This window comes from Acomys russatus, chromosome 23 (genome assembly GCF_903995435.1).
Source record: "Acomys russatus chromosome 23, mAcoRus1.1, whole genome shotgun sequence".
Lineage (NCBI taxonomy): Eukaryota > Metazoa > Chordata > Mammalia > Rodentia > Muridae > Acomys > Acomys russatus.
In genome coordinates this window covers 54171897-54198963 of record NC_067159.1, presented here as the reverse complement: position 1 = coordinate 54198963, position 27067 = coordinate 54171897, and the positions used below count along the sequence as shown (strand labels likewise).

General features: G+C 45.3%; 1 protein-coding gene across 5 annotated transcripts in view; it reads left to right on the top strand.

Moving 5' to 3' along the window:
* Positions 1-27067, top strand: part of St6galnac3 (ST6 N-acetylgalactosaminide alpha-2,6-sialyltransferase 3) — a 491799-nt gene that overhangs the window by 95224 nt on the left and 369508 nt on the right. The window contains exon 1 of one of the 5 annotated variants that reach the window (XM_051165951.1): positions 24547-24581. The exons of the other annotated variants lie outside the window; for them this stretch is intronic. The gene's annotated coding sequence lies outside the window, so the exon portion shown is untranslated. Of the gene's footprint in view, positions 1-24546; positions 24582-27067 lie in introns of those variants that run through there. 5 annotated transcript variants of the gene reach the window in all.

Here is a 27067-nt window from a genome sequence, read left to right as displayed (position 1 = left end):
TCAAACACTGTTGATACTGCATGCCGGAAGGACGGGGAGTGAGGGGCACTGGCCCCACTGAGTGTCCAGCCACTCCTCTCAGTCAGTTTTGTATAAGTCTGTCCTAATTGCACATGGGTTTGGGCTCTGGGGTGGTGTGCCAGAACATACAGGTTTGGGAAGGCTAAAAGAAGGGTGTTTCTGTCCGCGTGGTTATGGAGGAAGCATTCTCTCTGCTGGGTAAGGGCTCTTCATCACGTGTTTTGGGGTCACTCGCACTCCTTCCAGTAACCCTACACTCATGCAGTCACTGGTTCCTTGGGTGAACTTGGATGAAATCTTAACCTTGATTTGTCCTTGGGACATAGCGGGAGGAGTAGACGTTGTTTGTGTTTCCCTGGGGAAGGCATTTCTTGCAGCGCTGGCAACACTGCTCACACAGTATTTGCACGGACAGAACATATTGGTGGTTGCATTAGTAAAACCCAACTTTCCTAAAGCCTCCGAATGTTGACTCTGTAAAGCAAAGGAATCTGCATTAAAGTAAAGGTACTGAGCTGACTCAGCACTACGGATAGAGGAACCGATGCCAGACACAGCCCTACAGGACACAGAGGGCTCGGCAGGGCCACTTCTGTGCTTTCATGGCCTTTCTAGACCCTTCTGGTCCTAACTGGAAAGGAACCCTCAAGTCAGAAGTGACAAACGAGCATAAGGGAGAGACAGTATTGAGTAAGGAGGTAGGGGTGAAGGGTGAAGGGTGAAGGGTGAAGGCCCCCCCCCATTCTAGGCTGATATTGTTCTATGCCAATAAAACTGTTAAGTCTTGGATGTTGAGATGAATTTATTTTTCTCAGTGAGAAACTTGTCTGTCATTCAGAAATACAGGGAAGTCGTCCATACGTGGCCTCTGAGCACCGTGCTTCCAATATGCTGATTTATTATGTACACTGATGTGGCCTTTGGGCCCTTCGTGTTAAATATGGATGTCTGAGTGTTCTGCACTTCATCTTAATTGTGAAGAAATTACCTGTCAGGGAAGGGAGCCCTTCCTGAAGTAATCAGTCTGTGGCTTTATGGGGTCTGAGTGCGCTAACTTAGCATTCAATTAAGCTTTATTGGTTCTGATTAATTTGCGGGAAGTTGCAGAATGGGAGTTTAGAATATTTAAAATGAAATTGTTTTACTATTTATCAGAGGACACTTAATGAAATCCACTTGCATATAAGTGCTGGGTTGAGTTGTAGGGTGCATGAGAAGAAATGTAAGGATGCTTTCAGTCTTGGCTGAGCATTCCAGAAGGATCTTGACTCAGCCCAATGGAGTCGGCGTGCATGTCAGCAAAGGCCATGATCTGGTCACCTTAAACAGATTCTCCGTGAGGGAAGCCATGCATCACTCTCTTGAAAACTCTTTTCTCCAACGTGACCCCACAGGCAAGCAGGCCTGAGTTAGAGAACTAGAGCAAAGCTCGAGGAAGCTTTATGACCCACCCAGCATCAACTAAAAAAAAGTTAATAGGCCGAAATGATCGGCACTCAGTGCAATTCAGATCGACTTTGTGCCTCCCCCTACCCCCAAGAACTGTTTGGTGGCTCTAGCAGGGGAGAGCAGCCATTTGTGTGGCCTGACTGGATTTGAGGCAAGTAGTCCTCCTCTGTTCAGCTTCATGAGGGATGTGCTAGGTGAGAGAGGAAGAGAACTCCTGCCTAGCCATCCAGATCAGCCAACCCAACCATCAGCAGGGTGACAGATGGCAGAGGTAGAGTCTTGCTCTGCAGCCCTGGTTACTCCAGCCTCTGCGTTGTGGTTCCTCTGGTTGTAGTGTACGTATATGCCATTGCTCCAGGCAGGAATGCCCTGGAGCTGGAGGGATTCTTAGAAATATTTCTTTTTCTACTCCGACTTTTCGCATATGGGCTTTGTTGTACATGGATGTTCGGTTCTCCTACCTACTAGGATTGCTGGCAATTCTGAAGAAGTGAGGGCTGGATCCTTAACGCGCTCTCGTGTCAAATCCTCAGAGGGAAGCTGGGAGGACAGCTGTGGTGGGAACCTGTCTGATCAACCGTGGTGTCCCAGGGACCAGCTGCCAGTCTGGGTGTCCAGGCATGGTGTTCTTTGGAGGCCACTGTTGGGAGCATTTCCAGCTGCAGGGATGTAAGGCTTAACCAGGCAGCTTCCTGCTTGGGGGGTGGGGGGAACTCCTTTTTTTCTCTGGAGTGTGGGAAGATCTGTGGGAACCCTGGAAAAAAAAGTTCTCATCTTTTCATAGCCATTTGGTACCCACAGCTGGTAGGTTCCTAGAGACACGTGAGGGATGATGTGGAGATTGCCTTGACATGTCACCTGGGGCCAGATCGCCTCGTGCCGTGACAGCGCCTCACGCCCTAGGGTCCTTCAGCGGATGTGGAGAAGTGACGTGTAGAGCTCTGCAGAGCTCGTGCCCAGCTGGATAACGTCCCACCACTGCTGCACCTCCACCATCATTGCTCCCTGCACTGTGTAGTCCTCAGAGTCAGAGGAGACACTGTCCTTATCTTTACCTTCCCTGTTTTTTTAACACAAATGTGGCCTGGAGTCAGCGTGCCTCAGCTGAGTGAAGGACCAGCCAGCTTAGAGCTGATGTGCTCCCAATGCCGTTTTCAGCATGCTACCTCTCCGTGTTTCAGTTTTGCTGTGTCTGAGTGAAAAGCGCCCTGTCTTCCCAGTGCTCTTCCTGGTGGCTCGGTGGACATCTCCTCAGGGGTCCACAGCCTCTCCTCTGCTGTCTTGATACATGTAGACCACCACACCTCCTTACTGAGATCCCAGCCTGCTCGGGGTTCTCCAAGGCACAGGTCAGCCACTGACTCATTGTGACCTACAGGAGACACAGACCTCTGGGCCAAAAGGGTGGTGACTGACAGAGGAGATGTGGAGAAGGAGAGAGCCTGGTGACATGCCCACCAGCCGTCCAAGCCTTCTTTTCAGAGCTTCTTTTGGTCCCACCAGGCAGCCTGGGAGGGAAAATGCACGTGCGTTTATGAATGGGCCCCTGTTGCTTTTAGGCTGCAAAGAAGGAGGGCACTGAGAAATAATGCAAGTCCATACGGCCCCCTCACCCCGAAAGAAACCCAAGGCATTTCCACAGCTGTATTATCTGAAGCTGCCGAGTTTATGCTTCAAAGAATTGAGAATGAATACCTGGCAGTCAGTACTAAATCTGTGCGCTGACAGACAGATTGAGTACTAGGGACATTAAAGGATATTAGACCATGGATTCCCCCAACAGTGGATGCCAGTATTACTTCTCCACCTTGGAATGGAATGAAATTGCCTTCACGTTTCTCGCCATGCCCAGTGCATTATAGCCTCCCAATGTGGGCCTTGCATCACTCTCCTCTTTAGAAGCCCTTCGTTTATTTTAACAGTATGTCTTGAGCTCTTTCACGTTATGGCTTGATGCTAGCTACGGAGACAGCCATAAGAGGATGCAAGACATGATGGCAAGAAACTGAAAAAAAATGAGAATAAAAGCTAATCCTTCAAGGCCTTCTGTGGTGGAGTCCCATGATTCCTCGGTGACCCTGGGGAAGCAGCACAGAAAACAACTTCTGCCACTGACGTGGGCACTTCTGCTTCTTGTGCTGTCCCCTGAGAGAGCTATGACTGGGGTCTTTTAGTTCTCTGGGTGACAGAAGGCAGCAGGAGTGGTGGAAGGAGTTTGTGAGCATTATGTGAATCCTCGTCCTGACCTGAACTCCAGCGGAGGTGGCTCAACTCCAGCTCCCAACAAACCAGAGCTGGAGAACTGTGATATGCTTGAGGCCAATCTGGGATGCGTAGTTCCAGGCCAGCTCAGCCTGCAGAGTATTGACCCTGTTTCAAACCAAAAGTAAAACACCGAACCCTGCCCTGCTGTGTTGTCCTTGAAGGGTGTCTGTGCTGTTTTTAATCAACTTGACACACACCTAGACTTACCTACAAAGAAAGAACATTACTTGAGAACATGCCTCGTTCATCAGATTAGCGTCTGGGCAAGTCTCTGGAGCATTTTCTTGGTTAATGATTGAGGTGGGAAGGCCCAGTGCACTGTGGGCCTTGTCATTTCTGGCAGGTGGTCCTGGGTTGTAGAGGAGAGCAAACTGAGCAAGCCAGGGGAAGCAGGCTGGTCAGCAGCACTCACTCCTCTGTGGCTTTTGCTTCAGTTCCTGTCTTGAGTTCCTGCCCAGAATTCCCTCGGTGATGGACTGTGGTCTGAGAGTTTAAAGATGAGATACACTCTTTCCTCTCCAAGCTGCTGTGGTCGTAGTATTTCCTCACAGCACAGTGTTTCAAGACAGCAGTTGGGCTGGGCGGTGGCAGCACACAGCTTTAGTCCGAACACCTGGGAGGCAGAGGCAGTTGAATCACTGAGTTCAAGGCCAATCTACTGTACAGAACAGCCAGGAGGGCCAGGGCTACACAGAGAAACCCTGTCTCAAAAACCAAGAACCAAACAAACTACAAAGAAATCATTTAAAAAGTCAGCATTATGAGACTTCCTATTTCTGAGAAAAACTAAATGGGAAAAGCCTGTCATTTAAAGGGCTCCCAGTAGCTGACACGTGGAGCTAATAAGCAGAGCAGATGTTTTCTGTAGGCTAACTATGTTCATGAAGAATGGCCTTGATGTCCCTACTCTGCACTGGCCATTGAAGTTCACCTTACCTGTGTCAGTAGAAGGGCAGAAATTGAGTCTTAGTGTGGCTGCTATGACGGAACCTAATGGCGTCCAGTGTAGCTTTCTGAATCAGGCCTTCAGTGGGCATTTTGGTGTCAAGCCATTGGTACCACCTTAGAAGCCAAGCATGGGCTGAGAGCCCCTGCACTGTGGATGTGAGTAGAGCAGCCACCCCCGCGCCTGGCATCTGAGAGCTGTTGGTTCATGGAGCAGTCTGTCTGTCTATCGCAGCGTTGGAGTTCCTAAAGCAAGTGTTGGTCTGTCTTTAACCGCCAACCATTCCCAACCATCATATTTTCAATTTGTTTTTTTCTGGATAGTTCTGTGGTTTATTTTTCTTCACATTTCTCTGGAGTCAGTTAGTGTGGACTCTGAGTTCATGAGTTGCTCTCTCATGTACCAGGGTCATTTTTCTGTGGTCCCAGAATGCTTTACTGCTTCCTCTAAAGTAGTCTTTGTCTTACAGTGGTCAGGGCTCATTTTGATTGCTTGTGGGAGCTCCCTGGAACCTTTCATTGCTTGCTTCTGCGATTCTCAAGGGTGCCCGAGAAGGCGGAGGCTGCCTCCCTAAGGTCTCTCTGGTAAATTGCTAGGTTTCTTTGTCTCTGGAGCAGGCCCATGCTGTTGTGCTGGGTGTAATGGCTGCCTCTTCCCCAGATCATTATGCTTGGAACATTCCTTGATGAGGGCCTGACGTGGGACTGTCTTGTCACTGTGTGGTTTAGAAGGCTTCTCAAGACCTGGTGTACGTGCTACACACAGTCTCGTGAAGACTGTGTGAACTGCTTAAGCCTGGGGCTGGGGACCCTGCCAGGGGCCACCAAGGTTTCCAGCCAGCATGGAGTTCCCTAGCCCTGCCTTGAACTGGCCTCAGGGTGGTATTTTTTTTTTAAGATTTTATTTATTTATTATTATGTATACAGTGGCCTACTTGCATGTACATCTTCATGCCAGAAGAGGGCACCAGATCTCATTACAGATCAGTGTGAATCACCATGTGGTTGCCGAGAATTGAACTCAGGACCTCTGGTAGAGCAGACAGTGTTCTTACCTGCTGAGCCATCTCTCCAGCCCCCAGGGTAGCATCTTCACAGGGGACCGCTGCCTAATGCCCATTATGGTACCATGTGGGTCAGCATCTTTCTTGCTTTAAGTAGCTCGCTGTCCTTAGGCAGGGAGGAAGAGCGAGGGATGACTATTCTCCTACCAGTCTCAGCACTGCGTCCTTACATGGACTCTTGGAGGTTCCCAAGGGGAAGTGATGGGGTGGGAGAAAGAAAGACAGTTACTGGTAGTCATGGAGAGGCTAGTGAAATGGCTCAGTTGGCGACATGTTTATTATCATGCAAACATGAGGACCTGTGTTCAGGTCTTCTCCCCCTGTGTAAAAGCTTGGCACGATAGTACATGTCTTTTTCCACTGGAGGTTGGAGGCAGAAAGATGGCTGGAGTGCACTGGTCGGGTGAGCTCAAGGTTTAGTGAGAGATTCTCTCAAAAACTAAGATAGAGATCCACTAAAGGGCACACTGGCCTCCGCACATACGTACACACAAACATGTACACATGCATCCTATGCACGTGCTTGCACATGTGTTCAAGGAGCCACTGGGCACTTTGCTGTCTTCTAGTCACACACACAATCTCTCCTCATTCAGGTTCCTGCAGCGTTGGGAAAGACTCCCTTCCTCCCCCAGAAAAACACTCCATTTAGCAATGATTATATTTTGGATCTTGCCTCTTAGATGGCTTCCTAATTGTTATATCCAGAAATCTCAGCCTCATTTTGGGAAACTGCTCCCCTATGTTAAATACACTGAGCTGCTTCCAGGCAAGCACATTTTGTTAAAATGAAATTGGTGTTTTCTGGACCGAGCATCTGCCCTGTGCGTTCTCAAAGGGTGTGGCGGGCTGATGTCCCCAGCCTGTGCTTTCAGTCAAGTTCTACTCAGGAGCCTCCTTTTGGCAGCTTTTCTTTTCTTTTCTATTTTTTTTTCCTTAGACCATTTGGAAAGTGTTTCCTCCGGGGTTGGAGTTTGGATTCCTGGGTGTTGGGTCAGAAAGAGAGACTTGAAATCTGTCTCTTTAGGAAAGGAAGCGCATGAGGGGCACATGCGCCGAGTAGGTAAGTTCACCGTGAGGATGTGTAGATTATGAACCCCGGTCCTCTCAAAACTCACAGCACATCAGAACGTGTTTCCACATAGTGCTGAGGAAATTGGAACACAGGAACGACTGCAGGCCCTTTGGAAGTGTAGGCATGACCTACAGGTATAAGTGTGGGGACTTAACCATGAAGTGCTCTAAGGAATTTGTAAGGAAGCTGGCCAAAGAGAGACTCACCAGAAAAGCAGACTGACTTGCAGGGCTCTACAATAGTCTGATATGGGTTGGGATGTTGAGTATCTGTCGGCCTCCATGGGATTCGGGACAAGGGAGAGGAAGGCAGCAGAGACAGATGATGAAGAGGCCTGTTCAAGGAGCTGCTGAATATGCTCTCAGGGGAAAGGGGGTGAGCGCACACGTGACTCAGGCATGAAGGCTGGCCTGGTTGCCATGGCTTGTAAGCTTAAAGCAGTGGTCAAGACAATATGCTTTGTTCTTTTTCCCCTGGGCACAGCTGGAATTGTTTAAGTTGCTGTCAAGTGTCTTTAGGTAGTCATAGATGCTGGCTATGGGGGTTAAACGGCATGCCACACATTAAAACTGAAAACTCTTACCACATGGCCTGTGCCGGGTCCTGTCCCTTTAAAGCCATGTTTCTTTGCCCAACTCCTTTCTCCTGGAACCTCAAAGATGTGCTGATTCATAGGATAGTTGAACACTATTACACGTGCAGTCAGACTAGCAACTAGTATGGAGAACTGAGAGATGCCAGCTGTCTTCCTTGGCATGTCCCAGTTGATGACGTCATCCATCAGCCATCACCGTCTCTTGTGAAGATGAGCTCAGGTGTGCCTGGCTTCTGAACTGCTTGTGAAAGGGAGGTGCTGAAGAAACAGAGTTCAAGGATCCCATGCATGACCTCATGCGTGACCTCATGCGTGACCCCTTTCCAAAGTGCGGTGAAGTTCCAGTGAGTCCTCGCTATCTGTGGTTGAGTTCGTGGCCACCTGCCTCTCAGTGTGTTTGTGGGGAAGACAAGGCATTTGAAAGAAATCCTACACAGAACCATGGCCAGAGGCCATCAGAGGTCACTCTGTGAGCATTTGCTTCTCCTCACTTTGAATGACCATCTTCACAGTGTTTTGTTTTGTTTTGTTTTGTTTTTCTGGTCCACACACTTCTCCTCCATCTCTTTGCACAGTTGTACTTATCTTTTAATTTTTACTCACCACAGCTCTCTTCACAAATATTTTTTGTGCTTTTCTCTTTATCATTGTCTGAGGACACACACACGTGTATATATTTTTGCATATTTTTCTCCACAGGCAGGATGTTTGTCTGATGTGGCTACTAATGTTATCAGGAAGGATCCTCCTCGGCTTGTGGAGTCCCTCACAGAGCATTTGTGGTTGCAAATGTCTGCGAATAGATCTCAGGTATCTGAGAGCTTCCAGAAATCCTACCAACTGTAGCTTCACTTACCTGCTGTAGCATCTGTGGAGACAGGATTTCATGACATGAGCAGGTTGGCATTGATCTGGGGTAACCATCCTGACCTAATCTCCAGGATTCTGCGGTTACAGGAGCGTGCCACCCCTCAGTTTGAGGCTGAAAGATAAAGAATCTATGGGTACACTGCTCTATCGCAGACCTTTTGTTTTCTTCCTTTTATGCTCCCCCCGCCCCACAGCATCAAACAGGAACAGTACCTTCTAAAAGCAGGGCTTTCCTCACTGTTAGCTATTTTCAGGCGTCCCTGAACGAAACCCGGTGCTGTCCAGAAATCTGAAACTCAGCTGCAGTGTGATTTGTCTCCTTAGAGCCATTTTGTATCCAGGAAAGGTCAATAATGCACCAGAAAGCTAGGTTTAATCTCTTTGATGTGTAAAAATTAGCGCTTTGTCATCAATTACAGTGTGGGAGGACAAGTCAGTGGCACTTTAGGTTGTCCCTGCTCCATAAATTAAAAATCTTGTTAGGCCAGAAATATTAGCATCAGCCTTTGTTATTTTTAAAATGCCACCTCTGATGAACAGTCAGCCTTGGGCATATATTAAAATCCTTGAATTGTACTAAAATAAATTTAGCTTTTTAAGATAACACCTCATTTTAATTTCATGCACGGTTAAATCCATCAATTCAAAGGTCTTCTAGGATAGATGCTTTGAAATCTTACTAGCACTTTCAGTACCTTGTGGGAAAAATTTAAACCTTTCTACCTCCTTAATAATACTTCCTTATTGGCAGAAATTTAAAAGAAAACCCCAGTTACTTTGTTTTATGTTCTTGTGTGTTTTTCTCGAAGAAGAAAGGAAATTAAATTGGGATCTTAAATCCCTTTTACTTTCAGAAGTAGACTTTCCCCTTTAGTGTAGTTCAAAAAGGGTGTTGAGAAGGCACCGCGAGTCAGGCATTTCATCCGTGTGGCACGGTGTGGTGGTCTAAAAGTATTGTCTGGTGAACATCAGCATCATCACGCCATGTGGCTGAACTTCTGGCCTTTTCGGCATCTGCGTAAAGTGCACCTGCTTTCACGGACCTGGGTGACTGCCCTCAGACCCCTGGTTACCAGGAGGCCTCCCTGGGAGAACACGTTTCCGTCTGGCTTCAGGATTGGAGCTGGGTGTGGCTCTGCTGTGTGTCCTGGAGGACCCCTTCAGGCCCAGCATCCCGTGGCTGCTCCAGAAGAAGCTCTGCTGCATGGCAGATGTCTCACACACATGAGCAGCTAGGCTCAGGGTGTGTCGGAACCGCCTGCCGAAACTCGGGCCAATAGCTCTTTATATGAGTTCCCTCTGCACATCAGAGTCTGGCTGGAGATACAATGGTGTGGAAAACAGTATCTTCAATAAAGCACTGACCTGAAAAACCCAGGAGAAGCCTTTCACCATTTTCTGTAAGAAAGTTCATATGTTATATGGTATTTATAGCCACATATATCAGTATTTATCAAATGTTATTAATAATTTCCCTGCTTCCCCCTTTCCCCACCCCTTCACCCCTCACTTCTTTCTGTTTTATTCTCTTCTCTGAACCCATCCCCTCCTACATCTCGATTTTAATTAGTGACAGAGTACATCACAAATGTCTGAACCAAGAGCAAGGCCTTCAGAACCAGGCATGCCTAAGCCTGACTCTTGTCTTTGCTATTTAAAAATAACCATGTAGTATTTTGTTGTTATCACATTCATTTCATTGCTGGTATTTTAATTATAATAAACATCTAATTCCTGTCACCCATGGCGTATGCTGTCTTGGGTACTGAGGCATTTGTGAGCACTTGGTGCTCAATCCTTATAAAACCCACAGGGCACAGGCAATAATCGTTAGCTCCTCGTTGGGGCTGGGAAGCTGTGTCTTGAGTTTTAATGCAGAATTTTGCCTAACATCACATGGCTCTAAGTGAGGAACAGCACAGAGACAAGCTCTCAGCTTCTCCGGTTCTGAGAGTGGCTTCCTGCCCTGTGAAATGGAGATGCTGATTTCGGCTCGGTAATGGCTTGGGCTGATTCACTAAGACACAGCATTGGGGTTTGGTTCCTGGCGTGTGACATGTGTTCACACAGCACAGAGCAGATCCAGCTTTGCTTCAGCTGACGGCTCCATGGCTCCATAGCTCCATAGTGTAGTAATCTTCCTGTTTTCATTTTTTAAATTTCCTCACTCCTCAAAGTTCTGATCTTGTAGACATCAAGATGAAGCAGGAAGCATGGTGCGTGCACGTGCATGTGTGTGTGTGTGTGTGTGTGTGTGTGTGTGTGTGTGTGTGTGCGCGCACGTGCGCACGTGTGTTTGTGTTCAAGTGTGTGAGTTGTGCATGTCAAGGTTGGAGGACAGTCTTGGGCATTAGTCTTCACCACCCACCTGGCTTGAGACAGGGTTTCTTGTGTCCTGCTGTGTATACCAGGCTAGCTAGCCTATGTGCTTCCAAGGATTCCCTGATCTCTACCTCCTGTCTCAGCAGTGGTGCAGGTTACCTCATCCAGGTTTACAAGGGTGCTGCAGTGTTGTGCTCATTGGATCTCCCTGGCCTTGTGGGATGTTTCTAAGGCTCTGTTAGGGTGATGCTCTGAATTCCAAGATATGAAGTCACCACCTAGCCCTTTCTCCCGGCTGTCTCTGCCACAAAGATGCTAGGAACTGAAGTTGTCCTTCAGGAGGCATTGCATTATGCACACACACACACACACACAAATTCTATGTGTGTCCACTCTTTGGTTTTTCTGATGTGAGAGGTTCTGAAGAGGCCAAGTCTTGACTGGATGTTGCTACATTCATGCTGGTACATGCTCTGGGGAAGCCATGGGGCTAGATACCAGTGATGCTTTCTGACACGTGCCGTGCTATGATTTGATAGAATGCCATGTACCATAGTTGAGAGTGCTCTATCCATGCATGTCCAACATGTGTCCCTGAGGGCTCAGCATCCCGGAAGAAATGAGTGTGGCCCAATACATTGGTATGTGACAATGTCATGTCACAATGTCAAAAGTTGGATACCTCTGTAAGTTTGTGTGTAGGCTTGGTCTCCGATAACCTGGTTATATAATTCTAGTTGAGAACAAGAGCTGGGCTCATAAATGCAGGAGACTGACTCTGAATCTTGCTATGATATTCTGAGCTGCTGTTGCACCCTGTTGCCAGGACACTCACCTAATTTGTCATGGTTGATGCCCACTTGATTATGTTGACAGACTGAACTGGTCCTCTTGGCTCGGTGGCTGGTGATGGTGTATTGCTTAAGGTTCTTTCTTGCCCCCTGGATTGGGGATTTCCCATTCCTATTTCTGACTATAGTGTAGCTTCTCCCTCTGGGTGTTCAAACGTGTCAGTATTCTTCTGGAAGCATCCAGCATGGGCCAGCGCTACTATAAACCCTTATGGCTGTCCTGCCATTGACAGTCCTGCTGAGTCTGCCCTTGGCTACAAGGTCACAGCTTTGCATTAACCCATTGTTACAACAACCAGCACAACTTTCTTTCCTGGAATATGTAGCAACTTTGTGTCTTTTTGAGTCAACTAATTTACCCTTCCACTCTCTCCCCCACCTGCAACAGTTTGATCACAGACCTTTCTGGACCTTTCTTGTTTCACTTTTACTGTTGTGAGGTTTCTTCAATGTGGTGAGGAGTCCGTACATTACTGAAAAGATGTTGTTGAGTTCCTTACGTTCGTGTATAGAATTGTATTAGAAGAGGATCCAGGGTTACGGTCAGTGTCCAGAGCATTCATTCTAAATTGTCTTAACTTGAGGATGGAGAGACTGCCCAGCAGTTAAGAGTGCTTCCTCCTCTTGTGGAGGACGAGAACTTAGTTTTTATCACACACAGCTGCTTCCACTCTCAGGGGGTCCAGTATCTTCTTTTCAACTCTGTGGACAGCTGCATTCACATGCACATATCCCCCCAACGTATACACATAAGTAAGAAATAATCAAGATAAATCGTTTTTAAAAAACCTAAAAACATATGCCCTACCCTGCCCAGCTTTCCGTGCTACCAGCAGCTGTTACAGCTCTGCCCCTCTTTGAACGAGACACTCTCTCCCTGCATTGTTTCTCCTCGCAGTGTCCCTCCTCACCCCTGACTTTGCTTGTAGAGCTTTTGTCTGACTGTTGAGACCTCACTCCTGGGCATCTTCTCTAGAAAAATAACATGTGAGAGCAGAGAGTGTGTTGCTCCTGGTCTAGGCGAGAGGGCTGCGCTGAAGTGAATGCTCATCCAGTATTTGCTGAAGAGCTTGGGGAAGGATGGAAACTATATCCTTTACATAGATAAAGCTAAGGTCAAAGTGCAGAGCTAGGATCAGCATTGTCTTCTGGAGATGATATTTTATTTAAGCTGGACGTCAAGTTGCCTGTCCCCTGGTTGAAATATTTTGGTCTCCTATATTAAATAACGGTGCATCGATTCTCTCTTCAGCACAAACAGATTATAACAAATACTTCTACATTTTATGAAACAAAAGATTTCTGCTGCTGGAGATCGATTTCAGTTGTTAAAAGCTTCTTAGTAAATCACTGAAGACACAAAGGGCTTATATGGACAGAAAGATTTCCCCGAAACCAGCCCAATAAGAAGTTCTTCTTGGCAGGGTAGCCCTGCCTTGTGTTAAAATTAGTCTCTCTTTTCTCCATCTTCCTCTGGAAGGACAGCAAATTCTGTGGAGCAGAGAGCACTGGTCTGGCGGTGGTCCTCTGGAGAAGTGTTGATAATGACCTGGGTATCACGTGATGATGGAAGACCCAGAATGGTCAGCACAGCTGATTTCAGGCAGTGTGGATGCTGGTCTGATACACTGTGGGGAAGGGAGGGCCCACACAGGTGTCTGCTCCCTAGTTTGTGGACTAGGGACACAAGTTGAGCAGTGGCCAACGTTGTGACTCTGTGTTCTTCCGAGGGCCTCTATTTTTATTATTTTTTAAGTTTCATTTATTTTTATCTCTTTTTTTTATTAATTTATTCTTGTTACATCTCAATGGTTATCCCATCCCTTGTATCCTCCCATTTTCCCCTTATTCCCCTCCCCTATGACTGTTCCTGAGGGGGATTACCTCCCCCTGTATATGCTCATAGGGTATCAAGTCTCTTCTTGGCCACCTGCTGTCCTTCCTCTGAGTGCCACCCGGTCTCCCCCTCCAGGGGACATGGTCAAATGTGAGGCACCAGAGTACGTGAGAAAGTCATATCCCACTCTCCACTCAAGTGTGGAGACTGTTCTGACCATTGGCTAGATCTGGGTAGGGGTTTAAAGTTTACCGCCTGTATTGTCCTTGGCTGGTGCCTTAGTTTGAGCGGGACCCCTGGGCCCAAATCTGCCTATCATAATGTTCTACTTGTAGGTTTCTAGGACCCTCTGGATCCTTCTACTTTGCTATTCTCCCATGCTTCTCTCATTTAGAGTCCCAATAGGATGTCCTCCCCTCTGTCCCAGTTTCCTGGTAAGTGAAGGCTTTCGTGGGACATGCCCCTTGGGCTAGTATGCAGATATAAGTGAGTATATACCATTTGAGTCTTTCTGCTTCTGGGTTAACTCACTCAGTATGATCATTTCTAGCTCAATCCATTTATCCACAAATTTCGGGATTCCTTGTTTTTAATAGCTGAGTAGTATTCCATAGTGTATATGTACCACCGTTTCTTATCCATTCTTCTACTGATGGACACTAGGCTGTTTCCATTTCTGGCTATTATGAATAAGGCTGCTATGAACATGGTTGAGCAAATTTTCTTGTGTGTGCTGGAGCATCTTCTGGGTACATTCCAAGGAGTAGAATAACTGGGTCTTGAGGAAGCCCTATTCCCATTTTTCTGTGATAGCACCAGATATATTTCCAAAGTGGCTGTACTAGTTTGCATTCCCACCAGCAATGAAGGAGGGTTCCTCTCTCCCCACATCCTTGGCAGCAGGTGGTGTCACTTGGATTTTTGATCTTAGCCATTCTGATGGTGTAAGATTAATCTCAGAGTTGTTTTGATTTGCATTTCCTGTATGACTAGGAGGATGAGCATTTCTTTAAGTGTTTCTCAGCCATTTGATATTCCTCTTTTGAGAATTCTCTGTTTAGTTTCCAAGCCCATTTCTCAATTGGGTTATTTGGTTTGGTGGTGTTAATTTATGTGTTCTTTATATATTTTGGATATTAGACCTTTGTCAGATGTAGGTTGGTAAAGATCTTTTTCAGTTTGTAGGCTGTTGCTTTGTTCTCTTGACAGTGTCTCCTGCCTACAGAAGCTTCTCAGCCTCATGAGGTCCCACTTTATTAATGGTTGACATTAAGGCCGGGCGTTGGTGTTCTGTTCAGGAGTTGTCTCCTGTGCCAAATGGGTTCAGGCTCTCCCGACCATTTCTTCTAAGTGACTTAATGTCTCTGGTTTTATGTTGAGGTCTTTAATCCACTTGGATTTGAGTTTTGTGCAAGGTGACAAAATATGGGTCCAGTTGCATTTTTTTACACATAGACCTCCAGTTAGACTAGCACCATTTGTTGAAGATGCTATCCTTTCCCATTGAGTGGAGTTGGCTCTTTGTCAAAAATCAAGGGACCATATGTGTGTGGATTCATATCTGGGTCGTTGATTCGATTCCATGATCAACCAGCCGGTTGCTGTGCAGTACCATGCTGTTTTTAATTACTATTGGCGTTATAGTACAGTTTGAGATCAGGTATGGAGATCCTCCGGAGCATCTTTTATTGTACAAGATTGTTTTAGCTATTCTGGGTTTTTTTGTTTTTCCATAGAAGTTCAGAATTGAACTTTCAATGTCTTAAAAAAATTGTGTAGGTAGTTTGATAGGGATTGCATTGAATCTGTAGATTGCTTTTGGTAGGATGGCCATTTTTACTATGTTAATTCTCCCGATCCATGAGCAAGGAAGATCATTCCATCTTCTCAGGTCATCTTCAATCTCTTTCTTCAGAGTTTTTGAAATTTTTTCAACACGTCCTTCACTTGCTTAGTTAGAGTAACTCCTAGATATTTTATATTGCTTGTGGCTAATGTGAAGGGTGTGGTTTTCCTAATTTCTTCTCTACAAGCTTGTCATTTTGTATAGGAAGGCTACAGACTTTTTGAGTTAATTTGTATCCAGCTAATTTGCTGAAGGTGTTTTATCATCTGTAGGAGTTTCTCTGGTGGAATTTTGAGAGGTCACTTATGTACACTATCATATCATCTGCAAATAGGGATAATTTGAACTCCTCCTTTCCCATTTGGATACCCTTGATCTCCTTTGTTGTCTTATGGCTCCTGGCTAGAACTTCGAGTACTATATTGAAGAGATATGGAGAGAGTGGGCAGCCTGCTTGTTCCCGATTTGAGAGAATTTCCCTTGAGTATCTCACCTTTTTACTTTGATTTGGCTATTGGCTTGCTATATATAGCCTTTATTATGTTTAGGAAAAGTGCCTTGTATCCTTGATCTCTCCTAAAACTTTAAACATGAATGAGTGTTGGATTTTAATCAAATGCTTTCTCTGCATCTAAAGAATGATCATGTGGTTGTTTTATTTCATTTTGTTTATATGGTGGATTACATTGATGGAATTTCCGTATATTAACCATCCCTGCATGCCTGGAATGAAGCCTACTTGGTCATGAAGATGATATCTGTGATGTGTTCTTGTATTTTGTTTTGCAAGTTTTTTATTTAGTATTTTTGCATCAGTGTTCATAAGAGAAATTGGTCTGAAATTCTCTTTGCTTTTTGAGTTCTTTGTGAGGTTTAGGTATCAATGAGACTATGGCCTCATAGAATGAATTTTGGTAATTTTCCATCCATTTCTATCTTTGGAGTAGCTTGAGGAGTGTCGGTATTAGCTCGCCCTTTAAGGTCTGGTAAGAATTCTGCACTTAACCATCTGGCCTCTGGGCTGTTTTTGGTTGGGAGACTATGGCATGAAGTGCTTCTATTTCTGTAGGGGAAATGGGACTATTTAGCTTGTTTATCTGTTCTTCACTTCAACTTGGCAAGTGAAATTGACCAAGAAAATCATCCAGTTCCTTAGATTTTCAAATTTTGTGGTGTATATGCCTTCAAAGTAGGATCTTATGATTCTTTGTATCTTCTTGCAGTGTCTGTTGTTATGTCTCCCTTTTCATTTCTGATTTTGTTGATTTCAATACTGTCTCTCTGCCTTTAGTTAGTTTGGCTAACGGTCTTTCTATCTTGTGTGATTTTTCTCAGAAGAAGCCAGCTTTTGGTTTTGTTATTCTTGGACTTGTTTTCTTAGTTTCTAATTTGTTAATTTCAGCCCGGAGTTTGATTATTTCCAGACCTCTACTCCTTTTGGAGTGTTTCTGCTTCTTTTTTTTCTAGGGCTTCCAGTTGTGTCATTAAGATGCTTATGTGCGATGTTTCCAATTTCTTTTTAAAGGCACTTAGTGCTATGAATTTCCTCTTAGCACTGCTTTCAATGTATCCCACAAATTTGGGTATGTTTGTTCCTTCATTTTTATTGAATTTCAGAAACTCCATGATTCTTCTTTATTGTTTTCTGACCCAGGTGTCATTTAGCAGAGATGTTGTTTAGTTTCCACCTACTGTGTAGGCTTTTTGTTATGTTCTGTTGTTGTTGAATTAGCAGCCTAAGAGCATGGTGATCTGATAGGATACAAGGTATTATTTCAATCCTCTTGTATCTAGTGAGGCTTGCTTTGTGACCTACGATGTGATCAATTTTGGAGAAGGTTCCATGGGGTGCAGAGAAGAAGGTAATATTCTTTCTTGTTTGGATGAAAGGTTCTATAGATATTGTTAGATCCATTTGACCCATGGCATTGGTTAATGATGTTATTTCTTGGCTTAGTTTCTGTTTCAAATGACTTTTCCTTCAGTGAGAGTGGGTTGTTGAGTCTTCCACTATTATTGTGTGGGGATTGATGTGTGGTTTAAGCTTTTTTAGCAGATCTTTTACAAATAGTGGGTGCCATTGTATTGGGAGCATAGATGTTCAGAATTGTGATGTCATCTTGGTTGACTTTACCTTTGATGAGTATGAAGTGTCCTTCCTCGTCCCTTTTGATTAATTTTGGTTGAAAGTCTATTTTGTTCGATACTAAAATGGCTACGCCTGCTTGCTTCTTGTGACCGTTGCTTGGAATATTTTTTCCACCTTTACCCTGAGGTAATGCCTATCGTTATGGGTGAGATGTGTTTCTTGAATGCAGAAGACTGTTGCATCTTGTTTATGCACCCATTCAGTTAGTCTGTGTCTTTTTATTGGAGAATTGAAGCCATTGATGTTGAGAGATATTAATGACCAGTGACTGTTAAGAGTCTTAATTTTGATGTCGTTTCCAGTCAAGCGTTTGTGTAGTTGTGTTTTTGCCATGGGATAGTTATCTATTTCCTGGGTAGTTTTGGTTGTAGCTTGACCCTTTGGGATGGAGTTTTCCTTCTAGTACCTTCTGTAAAGCTGGATTTGTGGATAGGTACTGTTTAAATTTGTTTTGTCATGGAATATTTTGTTTTCTCCATCAATGGTTATTGATAGTTTTTGCTGTGTAAAGTAGTCTGGCCTGGCATCTGTGGTCTCTTAGGGTTTGCGGATCTCTGTCCAGGCCCTTCTGGCTTTTATGGTCTCTGCTGAGAAGTCGGGTGTAATTCTGATAGGTTTGCCATGAAATGTTATTTGGCCTTTTTCCCTTGCAGCTTTTAATATTTTTTCTTTGTTCTGTATGTTTTATGTTTTGATTATTATGTGACGGGCAGTTTTTCTTTTCTGATGAATTCTATTTGATGTTCTGTAGGGTTCTTGTATGTTTATAGGCATCTCTTTCTTTAGATTGGGGAAATTTTCTTCTATGATTTTGTTGAGAATAGTTTCTGGGCCTTGGAGTCTGATATCTTCTCTTTCTTCAATGCCTATAATCCTCATATTTCTTCTTTTCACGGTGTCCTTAATTTCTTGGATGTTTTGTGTCAGGAGTTTCCCAGATTTGGCATTTTCTTTAATGGTTGCTTCAAGACCTGTGATTGTATCTTCTAGCCCTGAGATTCGTTCTTCCATCTCTTGGATTCTGTTAGAAAAGCTCACCTCTGTTTTGCTTGCCTTCTCTGAGGTCTCACGTTCTCGTTTTTCTTCTGTGTGTTTATCATTGACTCCATTTTCATTTTGAGATCTTGAACTGATTTTTTGATTTCTTTCATCTGATTGTTTGTATATTCGTGAGTTTCTTCCATTGCCTCTTTATAGGTCTTCAGAGCTTGAGCCGTTTTATTGCTTTCTTTCATCTGGTTGTCTGCGTTTTCCTGCAATTTTTCCAGTTTCACTCTATGTGCTTCTTTTATGTCTCTCACCTGTTTGTCTGCGTCTTCCTGCATTTGATTATGAATTTTATCTGTTTCCTCCATTATCATCCTCATTACTAAGGATTTGAGGTCATTTTCTTGTATTTCCATTGTATTTGAGTTCTCTGGGTTGTTTTCTTTGGGATAGCTGGAAACTGGAGACATCATGTTGTTTTGGTTTTTTTTTGTTTTGTTTTGTTTTGTTTTGTTTTTGTTTTTGTTTTGTTTTTTTTTTTTTTGCATATGCTTTTACGCTGTCCTTTAGACATCTTGCCATCTTTGTTTTTGTTGGGTAGCTTCCAGAGTTGGATGGAGGGAGTCTGAAGATAGATTCATCTGTTTTCTCATGATTTCCCTAGGCTGGAAGCTCTAATGCTTCACTGGTGTGGGTGTTAGGAGGTTAGCCCTGTTGTTTTGGACTCTCACAGCCAGTGATCCTCCGCTCCCCTGTGCTGTGGGTCCTGCAATCATTCTGGGTCTCTGAATGCGCGTTGGGTCAGGCCAAGGTATCCACAGCCTTCTGTGTCCCCTTCCAAGTCCAGCCAGGAACACTGGGCCTGAACCACGGGCCGAACTCAGCTAGATTCTCAGGGCCTGAACCGTCTGCCGAGCTCAGCTAGGGATTCTGGGCCCAAAATGCACACAGTGTTGAGCCAGAACTTTTGGGCTGGGACTGTGCACCAAGCTCAGCTAGGGGCTTTTGGCCCAAAGTGCGTGCTGTGGTCAGTTATTGACTCAGGGCCCAAACTGTCCGCCAAGCTCAGCCAGGAATTCTGGATTCAAACTGCACACTGTGTCCAACCAGAGTCTTAGAGCCTGTGGAACTGAGCGCTCCGCCCAGCCTGCGTCCCAGCAGGAGACCTGTGGCTGTGCTGAGCTAGGGCCTCCTGTGGAACTGAGCGCTTTGCCCAGCCTGTGTCACAGCAGGAGAACTGCGGCTGCGCTGAGCTAGGGCCACTTGTGGAACCGAGTGCTCCGCCCAGTCTGCGCCACAGTAGGGGAGCTGCCGCTGAGCTGAGGTGGTGCCTAGGGTGGAACTGAGCGGTCGGCCCAGCAGGGGAGCTGTGGCTGTGCTGAGTTAGTGCCTTGGGCAGAATTGCTTGCTGAGCTGAGCCAGTGTCTCCATGGCACTGTGCCCTGAGCTGTACCCTGGACTCTGGGGCTGAACTGTCTGACGAGTCCAGTCTGGGTCCCAAGGCACCACGTGACCCAAATCCTGCCCAGAGTCCCTTCTCCCACAGCAACTCCCACCGGCCACCACACCAATCTCCTCCACCAGAAGGCTCTGAGCTGCAAACCTCAGCCACCGCCGCTGCTGACGCTGGTGCCGCTGATGCCGCCGCCGCCGCTGCTGCTGCCTCTGCCACTGCTGCTCTAATCCAAGAAAATCTGTGCTCCTCCCGTGTGCAGGGGCATGCAGGTCCTCCGCACCCTGGTCCCTCCGAACCATGGAGCACTTCCGTTGCCGTGGTGTGGGGACCTCGGTGTCCTGGCTCAAAAATCTGTGCAATTCCCTGAATTGTTCACTGGAGCCTCCAAACACGGTCCACACTGCTTGCTGCCATCTTGGATCCTCCGTGATTCTATTTTTATCTCTTGATAGTGCTCACCTGCTTACTCAAAACAAAGGCGTCCTGTTTTGGGCCACATCAACATTTGTCATGCTAGGATACAAAAAGGATGCCAACTTTCCTTAAATCATATATTTGAGTCTTATACCTTCTTCCTAGGGAGTGTGCCTCCCCCAGGGAGCGTGCCTCCTCCAGGGAGCATGTCTCCCTTGGTCCCACTTCCTGTATGATGACACTACACAATTCCCAATTTGAACCCTGTGACGCTAGTTTCCACTAGATCTCCTGTGTCGAGGTAGGAGGCTCAATGGTGGTTTTTTTTGGTTTTGTTTTTTGTTTGTTTTCATTTTGGCTGATGTATTATTTGAGTCTACCAGGAGCTTCTTTTCTGGGATTAGGTATTTGTAGAAGTAAGCAAGTGAACAGGAACAAAGACAAAGGGAAAAACCGACCCATAAAGGAAAGACATTTAAGGCCACCGAAGGCTCGGCTACATCCCTCTTTATTCTGCCATTTGTGTCTCTTGGTTTAAAGAGCTGGGTTTATGCTCATTTTGCAGGGGAATCCTATTACTTAGAAAATAGCTTGCGGGGAAGTGGGGGCAATTGCCTGCTAATAAGTTGCATGTGTGTGGGGAACGATGCTGGATGGAACTGAGATTCTGCATGAAAACAGGATTTACGATCTATCTGGTAGGAGCCATTTTGCTTTGAGCCCTTTCCTTCTCATTCTTACAGCCCAGCATCCCTGACTTAACTTTCCCCAGCCACCCACATAGTGTTTTTCTTAATGTTATTTGTGTGTTTAATGCTCGCAATGCCTGATAAAGTCTCCTCTCTCGACGTGGGACGGAGACATAACTAATGGCTTTATTGGTACACATATATTATAGCCTTCCTGACATTTATGTTTTAAGCCTTGATATATGAATGATCCCAATGAGAGTAAATCAGTTGCACCCAGACTGTGGGAATAAAACACTGCAATCGGGGCTTTTTCTTCTTGTCTAGTTGATAGCAGAGGGTGTGGGATATTGAAATTTGTCTCAATGCCATGTGTTTCTTCTGGAAAAAGAGGGCTCACTTTGTCTCTAAAGTATGTCTGTGACTTATGTGTAGCCTGGCATTTCGTGGAATCTCAGAGACAAGACCATTCTCCGGGGGTCATGCTCTTTCCCAGGACATGCCCCCTCCTGGCCCCTCAACTTCTGAAGACTGCATTCACTTAAAAATGAACATAGACAACAGCAGTAGCAACCATGGAAACAGAAAGTTGAACTTTATAACAACATTCTGACAATTCAAAACACCAGACAGAAGGTCCAGTTCTGGAGCTGAATTTACCTGATGTTTCAGATGAAAGAAGCATATTTCTTGATTATGCAGAGAAAAAAGTATTTTGCTGTTAATACTGCTGTTTTGTTTCAACAAGAACAACAAAAAAAATGGTTTGAGTTCATGAGCCAAAGTCACTATCAAGTCTACCGGTGACTTTAGAACTGTTAAAACAAACAAACAAACAGCCAGCCTTGGAATGCAGCTTCCCCAGCTCATTGCCTTTGTCCCTGGGGGTGGGAGGGCTTGAGCCACTGTGCTGGACACTGGGTGTGAGCATTCTGGGTAGTGGAGGCTCTGTGGCTGAGTGTTCACCTTCCATGTCCTCATCCCCCGAGGACTCAATCACTCCCACGCTGGGGATGCCATGAACTTCTAGATGCATCTGCCTTGTGGTGTTCATGCTGTTGCCTTAAAGCTGCTTGTGTGGGCAGGCTTGTGTCCCTCTGTCCATTGGAGCACCCAAGGGCAGGGCTGCCTTTACCCACCTCTGTATCTTTGCCCTGATTTGGTGCTCAATACAGGGTTCACTCAGAAAATTGCATTTGGGTTTTAATCCTTGAGATGTGTGTGACATGTGGTGTGCTATTCACGGATTTGTATTTAACTCTTGCCTACTGCAAAGGCTTTTAGCAGCAGTGTCGTTTGTTATCCTGGCATTAATTAGGTGCATGTCCAGCTTGTGTTTTAAAAATAGCTAGGGGAGCTAGGCATGGTGGCGCATGCCTTTAATCCCAGGACTTGGGAGGTAGAGGCAGGTGGATCACTGTGAGTTCAAGGCCAGCCTGGATTACAGAGTGAGTCCAGGACAGTCAGGGCTTAAACCAGAGAAACTCTGTCTGGAAAAACAAAACAAATTACTAGGGAAAAATCTCCAAAGACCTCTGTCATTATTATTTGTGTGTTGTGTGTGTGTGTGTGTGTGTGTGTGTGTGTGTTGTGTGTGTGGTGTGCTATGTGTTGTATGGTGTGTGTTTTTGTGCCTGTGTGGTATGCGTGTTTGTGTGAATGTGGTGTGTGTGCCTGTGTGTGTGTGCCTGTGTATGTGGTGTGTATGTGTGTTGTGTGTATGATGTTTGTGTTGTGTGTGTGTGTTGTGTGATATGTTGTGTGTGTGTGCCTGTGTATATGTGTGGCATATGTGTGTGTGGTGTGTGTGTGATGTGTTTGTGGGTGTGTTTGTGAGTGTGGTGTGTGTGTTTGTGTGTTGTGTGTGGAGTGAGTATGTGTTGTGTGTGTGGTGTATGTGTGATGTGTGTGGTGTGTGTGTGCCTGTGTATATACACATATGTGTATGTATATGTGTACACATATGTGGAAGGGACATGTACATGTCACAATATGTGTGTAGAGTTCTGAGGATGGCTTGTGGGAACATGTTCTCGCTTGATACCATGTAGATCACAGGAATCAAACTCATGTCATCTGAGCAATTATGGCTTCATTACTGCTTTTCAAAATATTAAGTGGTGGTAATAATCAGCAGCATCTATTAACTCCCTAGTATGTTTCCAGGATTATTTGTTCCCATGATTCCATGTAATATTGTGTATACAAACCATCTGTTTATCCATCTGTCTGTCTACTTATCCACCCATCCATCATTCATTTGTCCATCCATTATTCATCTGTCTATTCATCATTCATCCATCTCTCCATTCATCTGTCCATCCATACTTTATCCATTTCTCCATTTGTCCATCACCCACCCACCCATCCATCCATCATCCATACAGCCATTCATCCATCATCATCTATCCATCCATGCATCTGTCATCATCCATCCATCCATCCATCTGTCCATCACTATCCATCCATTCATTCATGCACCCATCATCCATCCATCCATTTGTCATCCATATGTCCATCCACCCATCCATCATCCATCCATTTATCCATCTATCCATCCATCCATGCATCCATCATCATCCATCCATCCATGCATCCATCATCATCCATCCATCCATTATCATCCATCTATCCATGCATCTATCATCCATCTATCCACATGTCCATCCATCTATTCATCCTCCAATCATCATCCATCTGTCCATCTATCCATCATTCATCCATCTATCTTCTGTCCATCCATATGTCCATCCACCTGTTGGTCCATTTATCCATTCATTCATCTATAATCCATCCATCTTCTATCTATCTATCTATCTATCTATCTATCTATCTATCTATCCATCCATCATCTATCTATCTCATCTATTTATCCACATGCCTATCTACCTACCATCATCTTTTTGCAGCTGGTTTACAGCTTTGACTACATGTAAAATTTGGAAAATAATGGGTTTAGCCCCCTTGCAAGGAGTGTGCTTTGTAGACTCTTTTTTTTTCTAAGTGAGAAATAATCTAAAACCTGCAGTGCTAATGCTCATTTATAGAACATTTAATTTCATGGCTTTGTTAACAAAGTGTGTATCTGGAGACAAATATCAGTCAACTGCAATTCTGCTTCAGGCCCATAACACTGAGGTTAGGACTCAAGGCAGAAAGATGTCTGTTGTAGCAAAATGCATTTGCCCTCTCTAGGACAGCTTTTCTTTTTGGAATGCAAAACCAGAATATTTTATAGAACCTTGCTTACCTCTTAGGAATATCATTGTTCAGAGGTATCAGATTTAAAACAAAGTCCATTTCCTCTTAACGCTGAATCAAATCATGGCGCCTGTAAGAATAGTCTGTTCCACTACAAAGACACCTTCTCCTCACATATGTTCTCACATCCTAGCTCTAATGTTAATCTGACAAGCTCATGGCACAGGTCCAGCTTTCCCCTAAATGTTAGTGTTTGTCAGTCTAACCCATAGGTGGTCTGGTTACCTTGAAAAGAAAGGTCAGCATGGGAAGGGGAATCCAATGGAGAAAATGCCTCCACCAGACTGACTGGCCTCCATTAGACTGGCTGGCCTCCATCAGACTGACTGGCCTCCATCAGAGTGACTGGCTTCCACTGGACTGACTGGCCTCCACCAGACTGACTGGCCTCCACTGGACTGACTGGCCTCCACCAGACTGACTGGCCTCCATCAGACTCACTGGCCTCCACCAGACTGACTGGCCTCCACCAGACTGGCCTGTAGGTAAGTTTTTTGGAGCACTTTTTTGATTAATAGTTCATGTAGGAGAGCCTATCCCACTGAGGGTGGGTGGCCCTGGGTTTTTAAGAAAGATAGCTAAGCAATACAGAGTGAGAAAGCCAATAAGCAGAGCTCCTCCATGGCTTTAGATTTTGCCTCCAGGTTTCTGCCTTAAGTTCTTGCTCTGACTGTAGAGTTTGAACTTTTCAAACCTACCTTATTTGGGGTTCTTTAATGCTTATACATCCCTTCCAACCTACCTACCCTAGATAGGAGAGAAAAAAAGTCAATGAGAACAGGAGAAGAGGAGAAGCACACCTTTGTAGACTCAGTTCCTTGGAGGGACTCCACTCTTTGTGGTCAAGATTTCAGCAGCAGTTCAGCAAAGGTGACTGCAACCGCAGCAGCTGGAATCCAAAGCAGCAGCTGGAATCCAGAGCAGCAGCTGGAATCCAGAGCAGCAGCTGGAATCCAGAGCAGCAGTCAGAACCCAGAACCTTGATGGGTTCTCTGGAGCGTTTTCTTTCTAGGAGCGTTTTGAAGGGGAGTGATGAACAGCCAAACAATGGGAAACAATACCAAAGCCAAAAAACCAAGCCTCTTGTTTTAGGCACACACACACACACACACACACACACACGCATATGTATATTATATGTGTCTATATATGTGTATATATATATGTCCATCCTCTTAGAGTCATACTAGGATGTTTATCAGTTGGCAGAGACCTGTCTCACAAGAGGCAGTTTTTCTTCTAGTGGACGAACATCACGTGTTCTCTCACAAGTTTGTTTTCAACAGACAAATACCACATACCCTCACACAAGTCTGTTTCACACCTCACACTTGGGATCAAAACAAAAACATGTTTACGTCCACTACATCTGACATGCCTGGGTGATGGAGTGTGGTTGCATTGAATAAGCCAGATGAACCCCTTCCTTCCCAACTTGCTTTTGGCCATGGTCTTTATCACAGAGTGTATGTGTGTGCATATTCATGTGTGAGTGTTCATGCTTATGTATATGTATGTGTTTGTACATGTGTGTGCATGAGTGAGTGTGTGTGTGTGTGCGTGTGCGTGCGTGCGTGTGTGTGTGTGTGTGTGTGTGTGTGTGTGTGTGCGCATTCCTGTGGAGGCTGGATATTATGGTTCAGCATCTTCTCAATTGGTTTTTGCTTTAGTCTTTTGAGACAGTCTCACATAATGCAGAGCTCATCATCTTAGCAGGACTGGCTGGCTAGCAAGCCCAAGGCCTCTGGCTATCCCTGAGTTACAGGGTCAGGCTGTTGTGAGCAGCTTATAAGTGAGTGCTGGGGACCCATTGTCTCTCCAGCCCCCAGGTTTATTTTTGCTCTACTTTATCTCTGACTTGGTTTACCATTTCTTTCACTTCTGCTCTATTCTCAGGGTTAATCCACAGCAACACTTTTTGAACCCCAGTAGGAAGTGGGTCTCAGAGCTCTGCATGAGCTGAGAACTGGTCTCTCTGTAAATACAAGGTGCTTTCTCTGATCGAAACACACAAAGATGTGCTCATCCATTTTTATTTTAGCTGACAGTAAATTTTGATCTAATATTTGCCAAGAAGTAGTTTATAAGGTTGAAATGAAGCTGCATAGGTGATGCTTTTGGCTGGATGGGCTCTTGCCTGTCAAGGAGAGTTTCCTAAGTATTGATGGTGACTGTGATATGATAGATGTTGATGGATCCTTGAACAGAGAAAGGGTAGGGTGTGGAAGGGAGAGTCAGGCTTTATCAGGTTACCCTTAGACCCAGCAGGGCTCTGCTTTGGCTTTGTTAAGGCTGGAATGGCTAAATAAAACAACAGATGGTGGTCATACCACTTGTAAAGATAGAATCTTGCAGTTTGCACTACAAAGTTAGTTCCACACTAACCTAGACTACACAGTGAGACCTGACTCACAGCCCACAGCATCCTTACCCAGGGTTTCTCTGTGTAGCCCTGGCTGTCATGGACTTGATTTGTAGGCTAGGCTGGCCTTGAACTTACAGAGATATGTCTGCCTCTGCCTCCCAAGTGCTGGGGATTAAAGGCATGTGCTGCCGCCACCACCCGGTACCTTACCTGTGTCTTAATACCCATGAGGCATATAGGAATTCAGGTTATTCTGTGTAGTAACAATAGCCAAACAGTAACTTCTGAATAATTGGCCCTAGATGGCTGGGTCTTGATTAATACATGGTGGTGGCGCCCCTTCCCCTGCCTCAGGAAAACCTGGCCAATTCCAAAGTAGCTACACTCCCCTCCACTAGCTTTCTCTACCATCAGCCTCCAGCCTGAGCACTTCTGAGGCCATTTCTTATTTTAGGATAAAGCCTTCCCATGTCTGCCAAAATACAGGTGACCATGTGGCTGTCACCCTGGTTAGATAAAGCACTCAGAAACCAGCCTCCAGTTGCTGTCATCAGGCTGGCTAGTAGGCGTGTGCTTCTGCAGGGCTGGGTTAAGCAGGAAGGGCTA